This window comes from Cynara cardunculus (assembly GCF_001531365.2).
Source record: "Cynara cardunculus var. scolymus isolate 2C chromosome LG 10, CcrdV1, whole genome shotgun sequence".
Classification (NCBI taxonomy): Eukaryota; Viridiplantae; Streptophyta; class Magnoliopsida; order Asterales; family Asteraceae; genus Cynara; species Cynara cardunculus.
In genome coordinates this window covers 12,996,654-13,004,744 of record NC_037537.1, presented here as the reverse complement: position 1 = coordinate 13,004,744, position 8,091 = coordinate 12,996,654, and positions in this window count along the sequence as shown.

The window sequence follows — 8,091 nt, the reverse complement described above, 5'->3', positions numbered from 1 at the left end:
ATGTAATAATGAATGAAATATTCTTTTCCGAACTTTTTAAAGGGAATCTAATGCAAAGATCAAGGGGGAGTAACTTCGATAATGGCAAAAGATTCAAAAGAAGTGCGACTGAAGATAATTACAGAAAGATTATTCATGTGCTACAACGACTGAGAGATGTTGAATGTGAAGATCATCTTTACAACAGTTTACTGAAGATTTGTTGTCTGAAGATTCTTTGAAGATCAAATCTTGTACATTGTATCTGTTGATTACTGTTCTACATTATCAAAAGAGAAGATCATTACGGTTCTACATTCGAGGGGGAGAATGCTAGAAGATCTTTCTCAACAGTTGATTGGTTGAAGATTTCTTTTGAAGATGACATAATGTTCTTAAAGTTTCAAAGTTCAAACAGGACTCAAAGCGCAAAATTTCTTTCAAGTCTAAATACAAAGGGGGAGAATGTTAGGACTGAAAATTAGTATTAAATTGTATTCGTCTTGAAAGTTAAATATTGTCTATAATTGTAAAAATCATCGTGTTTGACTTTTATTATAGGAGTTTGACTTTGACTTGTGTTTAGAAGTCTGACCCTATAAATAGGGTAATGTCTTTGTAAATCTAAGAGAAGGGAGCTCATTTGTAAGATTTAATATACGTAAAGAAGGTTTGACCAAGTCTTGAAGTTTGACTTTCTCTCTCAAATATCATATGTGTTCTTGAATGTTAGATCTGAGATTCTGCCATTGATGAATTAGAGATTACTTGAAGATTGATCATTGTGGACACACAACACTTGATTTATAATGATTTTTACAATTGAGAGGAAAAGTCAAAACTCAAAGTATGGTCAAACCTCTATTACGTATAATGATTTTTACAATTGAGTTCCTTACAAGATTTACAATAAACAAATGTTATTTATAGGGTCAAACAATAACCCTTGAAAGTCAAAGTCAAACTATCTAGAAAAGTCAAACACGATGACTTTTACAATTGTAGACAATTTTAACTTTCAAAACGAATACAATTTAACACTGATTTTCAGTCCTAACATTCTCCCCCTTTGTATTCAGACTTGAAAGAATTTACGCACTTTGAATATCGTTTGAAATTTGTTGCTTTAAGCACTATATAACCTCTTCAAAAACTTCTAAAAATCTTCACTTTGAAATTTTCAAACGATCGTTTGTTGAGAAAGATCTTCTAACATTCTCCCCCTCGAATGTAGAACAGCGATGATCTTCTCTTTTGACAATGTAGAACAGTAATAGTAACGATCTTCAGATATAATCTTCAAAATACGATCTTCAAAAAATCTTCAGTCAAAAAACTCTAACTTTCTTTCCAAAACCGAACTTCTTCAGACAAAAATTCACAGACTTTCTCTTTGACGATAAATCTTTATAAGTAAACTTTTGAAACGATGATCTTCACATTCAAAAACTCTCAAACATTTCAGCACAAGAATAATCTTCAGTAATAATCTCCACTCGCACTCCTTTCGAGTCTTTTGCCGATTTTTATGTTACTCCCCATTGATCTTTAAAACATATTCCTCTTATATCGTTCGGAAATGAACATTTCATTCATTATTACCTACTCCCTCTTATGATGAAATGAAAATCATTACATCATACACAAGAATGAATGAAATCTTCTGCGAAAACCGTCAATTCATAAAATTGTAAGCAGATCTTTTCAAATCCACTTGTTTAATCTTTTCAGATTAAAGGGAATGGGAAGATAACAACCAATTTCAACTTATGAAATTGTTTTCAATCTTATAAAAAGATTGGCCCATGAGTATAACATATATACTCAGTACAACGGATGTACTGTATATATGAGACTTTATGAGGCTCATCTCACCAGGTCTTCCATTCAATCATTGATATCTTATAAAAGTATATCTATGAATAACATATAATTTGCAAAATCTGTGTAGTGTAGAAAGATAAAGCAACATATGCTTCTGTTTAGGCTCAAAGTGATAAACCGTGTGGACTATACAAATTTATCTGACTCAATGCGTGATCAAAAAGACTTGAAGGGGGGACATATATCTTTCTGTTTCAATATCAACTTTCTCCGAATGAGAAATTGATAGATTGTGAGCTGCATGCCCCAAGTGTTATTGAAACACTTATCTGTTAAGAGATAAATGAGTAGCTGGTGGGTTGTGACAAGAATTGGCCTGGGTTTGCCTTTTTCAATATTAGTCTCGAAAGAATTGAGAACTAATAGATTTTGTGGTATGCCCGGTAATTTGAAGTTTAGAACAAGATTCTATATATTCTTTTAATCATGGCACCACTCTCGTCAATTCTTTTATCTCACAATAACTACCCCTCTCATTTTCATTTTAATCTCAGCACACAAACCCTTTTTGATTTAAAGCTCACTCAAATATGGTTGTCCTCTTGGGTAGGTCTGTCGGTTCAGACATTCCATAGAGGTATTTCTAATAAGCACTCAGTCCCTCCTAAATTTAGCATTATGCTCAAATGATCACAAACAATTGATCAAAAGTATTATTTATGTAATGCACAATAATCTAGATAAAATTGATCAAGAAAAATATATCGTTTAAGCACAAACAATGAAGGAGTGATTTACGAAATCAGATTATTTAGTAAGTGAGAGAAATGAACGAAGATCTGTAAGTACGAGTTTACAGATTCAGAATATTCACAGAATTATCGAATGAAAGGTAAAAAAATCAAAAATACAACCTTTGAATACAAACGAGCGTATTATCACCGAGAATGATTTTCATTTTAAGAGACGTGATAATAACATTTTGAAGAATAGCTAAAACAGGTATTAGAATTATGTACTATGAGAAATTACCCAAGTAAAATCTCAGGAAATACCTGATCAGAGGTTGTACTCGTTTCCACACACACAAAAATTCTTCTGAAAACATTTATTGAAATTTCTAGAGACTCCCCTGGAAAATAGATTTAAGAAATGTTTCAGTTCAGCTCAAAAATTAAAAAAAAAATTGGAATTATGTTTAGCACGGGTCCTAAACTGGGTGTTTAGAAACCACAAACATTAAAGTACTGGTCCTGAACTGTGTTGTTCAGAAGCCTCGTTTGGACAGATTATAACCTCCCCCTGAATTTGAGCATCATATGTATGAATCTTTAATCAGTGCAGTAACGACGCACCTGAAAAATAAGATCAGACAAATTTTGGTACCCAAATGAACTTGGGTCCTTCTTTGTTAGTATCAGGTAATGGAATATTGTAACTGCCAACCCATCTATTTTATTTGATGTTATCTTTTTAGCACTTTTAATAGGATGATTATATATAAAATAAGATCCACATCTTCTGATATTTGTTATCATCAGTCCATCTGTTGTACTGTTTCCTGTTGATAAAATTGGTTGTCTTGCATGTGGAGCACATGATTCTTTTCTCTTGCTAAGATGAATCAAATCGATAGTAGATCTCACAACACAAGGAAGATTGTTATTAGTAACAACAAAATTTCGGGACGAAACAGATTCAGACTTATTGAATGCTTTTAACTTTAGAAGAATAAGTGGGTGATCCGATGGCGTACCCTTGATAGTACTGATTAGAAGAACGAGAATAGTTCTTAGAAACAGTTGATTTAGGGCTGCTTGAATAACTGTTCGATTTGGAACAGTCATAAAAACTAGTTTTACACTGTGAAAGAGAACTAGTTGAGCTTTGAGCACAAGAAAAGTCTTTAACTTTCTTTAAAAGCTGGTCTCGTCATCAGCAACTAAATCATACTTATTTTTGAGTTCAGTTCTCATCTTCAATTCAGTTTCAAGTTATGTCTTCAGATCAGACAATTTTCTTGAAGTATCCAGGAGTTTACCTTCTAACTCCTTCTTAAGCATTTCAAATTTCTTCTTCTGATTATTAAACTATATTCTCTCTTCATCTAAGCTGCTCTTCTCATTCTTAGAAGCGATGTCAAGCCATTTTTTTTCAACAAGCTCTTTAGCAATAGCTGCATATTTCTTTGCAGTATTTCTCTTTTCAAGCGCAAACTGGTTTTTCTCTTCATCTGAAGTCTTTTGCTTTAGAGCAATGCTATCAAACAGTTTATGAGTCTGGCTCATACATTCTTCTGTGATATCTTTCTTCTCTTTATCTATCTTGGCTTTAATAGCATTTTGGCATTTAGTTCGAGAGAGTTTATCTTATGGTCATAAGATATGCGTTCAGCACCGAATCTTTTCTCTAATTCAATCACCCTCTTATTCTCTTTCTCAAATTTCTTCCTTTCAAAATCCAAACTCTTCTCAACTTCTAGAACCATCTCTTTCTTCAAATCCAATAACTTCTTTAACTCACTCAGATTACTCTCTGTCTCAGTATAAGTACTTGGAGATTTTCTCTCAGCATTAAGTTCACTCTGAACTTTTTGAAGTTTGTCAAATAGATCTTCGTTAGATTTACTCCAAGTTTTCAATTCTACTACACACTCTTTTCTTACAATGTCCAAAACTCTCTCAAGTTCACTAACCTTAACTGATAAATCTTCTTCTGAGTTTTCTCTCAAAACTTTATTTTCTCTTTGCAGATCCTTAATAAATTTCGTATCTGCGTAATTCTCATCAAACATATTTAAGTATTTATCTTTGTAGTCCTTTACACTCTTTTCCAACTCTGAAATTCTCTCTCAATTCCATATTCTCCTTCTCAAACGAAACTGCCATTTTAAAAATCAGATTGATCAAAGGATCAAATGCGATGAAATCAGTGAAAGAAATCAAAATCAAATAAGCTCAAAAATAGGAAAACACAAAAACTGTTGAAAAAATCAGAAAATCAACGAAAACTGTCAAAAATCAATGAAAGCGGTCAAAAACTCTTGAAAACAGTTAAAAAATTGTTAAAAACAGTCAAAAACTGATTAAAACAGTTTACGTGACGCAAAACAATTCAAAAAATTCTCAACACAGTTAAAACTCAAATCAAAACAGTTAAAAAGTGATCCAAAATTAAAAATCTAGAAAAAAAAAATTAAAAACACGAGAATGAAAGATAGTTGGACCAAAAACAAAAAAAATTGAATAAAATGGGCTAAAAAATATCAAAAGTGCTAAGGAATGGATTTTGAAAACGATTAAACCCAAATTTTTAAAAAGCCTGAGCTTCTCTAAAAAATCAAGCTCGGATGGTGTGTTGACCACAGACCAGACAAGGAGATAACCAATAAGACTTGACTAAAAACACAAGCACACGGTTCAAAACAGCTTGCGATGAAAATGAAATCCGTACAAGGTAGTATGCAAACTTTCCTCAAGATCGCTCAAAGAGGTGGCTGGATAAGGACAAACTCCGGTCAAGGTGATGACCGAATTAGAACTTAATACAGACAAGTCAAAGACTGCACACCACAAATCACCAAATTACAATACAAGCAATGCAAAAAAAAAAATCTATGATGCAAGGTCTAAAACAGATAGACAGATACAATTTTACAATCAAAAAGTCTAAAATAAGCTTGGCACATGGTCCTCCCCATACTCAGACTGCTCCCCAGTTGACTGTTGGAACTCAAATGCTCGAAGAACTTGCTGTTAAGTAGTCCACACACTCCTCAACCGTTATCTGTGAAGTCTGATGTTTCAAAGACGTCTACTGTGGGAAAGCTTCTTGTTCTTAAGCCCTCACGAGAAAGGAACAGTATTTCACCGACTGCAAAGAAGTGCAACTGGTAATTGATTCTGCTCAAGATGGACAAGTCCAGTCTTGAAAGAAACTGAAACAGCTGCTCCACGAGGAACCTGTCTTTGCAGAACCAGTTAATCCTACTGCATTTGATCAGGACCTCCAACACAGTCAGCTATGGCAGCTTGCTCAAAGGACAACTGCTCTCCTTGTTGGCTGTCGTGCATTTACCCTTTCAGACCTCATGCACTTTGTTAACAGAGGCACTTTATGTCCCAAAAATTATATTAGCAGGCCGGTTGCCTGCCCAACAAAATGCAACTGTTAATTTGGATCCAAGTATAAGGAATATACTGGAACTCAAATCTTGGCCCGAGTTTCACAATGCTGTAGCTGCTGGATTACGGATGGCGCCTCTTCAGGGAAAAATGTCAAGAACTTGGATCATCTTCAATAAACCCGAGGAACCAAATGTTACTCATGCAGAATCTGGACCTTCAAGACCAAAAACAAAATCAAATCTATCAAGACCAAAATCAAACACAGAACAATGATAAGTATTCAATCCAAAGAAAAGATAAAATGATTAGTATGTCTCTACTGGACAGAAAAGCCCTTTGTTAGGAGGAAAGACCGCAGATATGGCTCTCTTTGATGAAGAAACTTTGTTGGCTTGTGTTGTTCGCACAATACCACCTGGTCTTGGAGGCAGAATACAAATCAGCTCAACGCTTCTGAGTAGGCTCAACAAAATGCTTGCGCCCCTGCATTGATCTGATTAGAAGAATAAGCATGGAAAACTTGATGTTTTTCTAGGCAGTCATCCTGAAATGAAAACAAGATAGTGGACTGTAATGCTGTGTTCCACTCTTATTCACTATGAAGTTGCTAAGCTCAACCTGTTTAGAGAACCAAAGGGAAGTTGCCTTATTGCTTGGACAGTTTGTTGCTGCCAATACAGACTGCAAGGTTCACATAGTCCAAAGAGTAAACCAAAGTGCGATATAACCCAATTCAAAAAAGAGATGGAACCCTATGCGATTTACACCAACAAACTCAAATCAACAAGCACTGTTATGCGATTTTGAACAAAAAACAAATGAAATTGAAGCTGGAAATCTGAGATTGAAAGGAAAATCGAACAAAATGTTCTTTCAATTTAAGTCAAAAACAGGTCTATTTATCGATTTGGTTAGAAACCTGCTGTAACCTTGTGACCGATTAAGATGAAATACTCAAATCCAATCAAGAAGCTAAACCCTTTGAGCGATTTATGAAGCTAAACCGGATAGAACACTGATCGATATACTGAGAAATCAACTAGGGCTGTCCGATTTAAAAATCCGGATGAATCCTTTGAGCGATTTAAAGAATCCGGTTACCTTGAGAAATTTGAACTAAATCGATTGAGCCTATGAACGGATAAGAGCTAAACCGGGTATAGAGTTGAATGATTTACACTTAAATCAGATATAGAGGTGCACGATTTAGGTTTTAAAAGTGAAATCAACAGTCTGTGAAATGAAGATGATCCAGATGAACGAGGCAAATCCTTAGAACCCTTGTGCGATTTAGATATCCGGACAAAGTCTGCGATTTAGGATGAAATCGATGAACCTTCTGATTTGTGCGATTAAGACCTAAATCGTGTGGGCTGGTGAGCGATAAAGATGAACATCTTGTGAGATTACCAGCGATGAAGATGATTTTGACCAAGTGTCAAAGATGGGTTAATACGGATGGGCTTTAAAAAGATTGGGCATTGAGCGATTTACAACCAAAAAACACAAAAACAAAACAAAATTATAAAAAAGTGGAGGGAAAAGTCCAATAAAACCCTATGAATTTTAGTGTTTTGATTGATTAAGTCATTGAACTATTTTTTGAAACAAATAAATCATTGGACTTTTGAAAACTTGTTAAATAAATCCTTAAACTTTCTTAAACCTGTTAAATAGGTCCTCATTCTTTAAAAATATAACTTGTAACCTGGGTAACAGGTAAACCAAACAAATTAAAAAAAAGGAAAAGTCTAAAAAAACTCAATGAACTTTAGTGTTTAGAATGATTAATTCTTTGAACAATTTTTTGGAACAAATAAATCCTTGGACATTTTAAAACCTGTTAAATAACTCCTTGAACTTTCTAAAACTTGTTAGATACATCCTTATAACCTATAAAATTGGTTAATGTGGTAAAATAATGAAAAAATTCTGACAAAAAACTAATGAACTTTTATATTTTTGAATGATTTAGTCCCTAAACATTTTTGTAACCAAAAAAATACTTCAATTTATAAAATGAAACAAATACCATTCTCATTAGCCTTCTCAAAAGATACAAAAGCTGTACCCAAAGTATTTTAACAGAAGGAAAAATTTGAGCATTTTACCAAAAGTTGAACCAAAATATATATCAAAAGTCGCACCAAAAAATACAAAC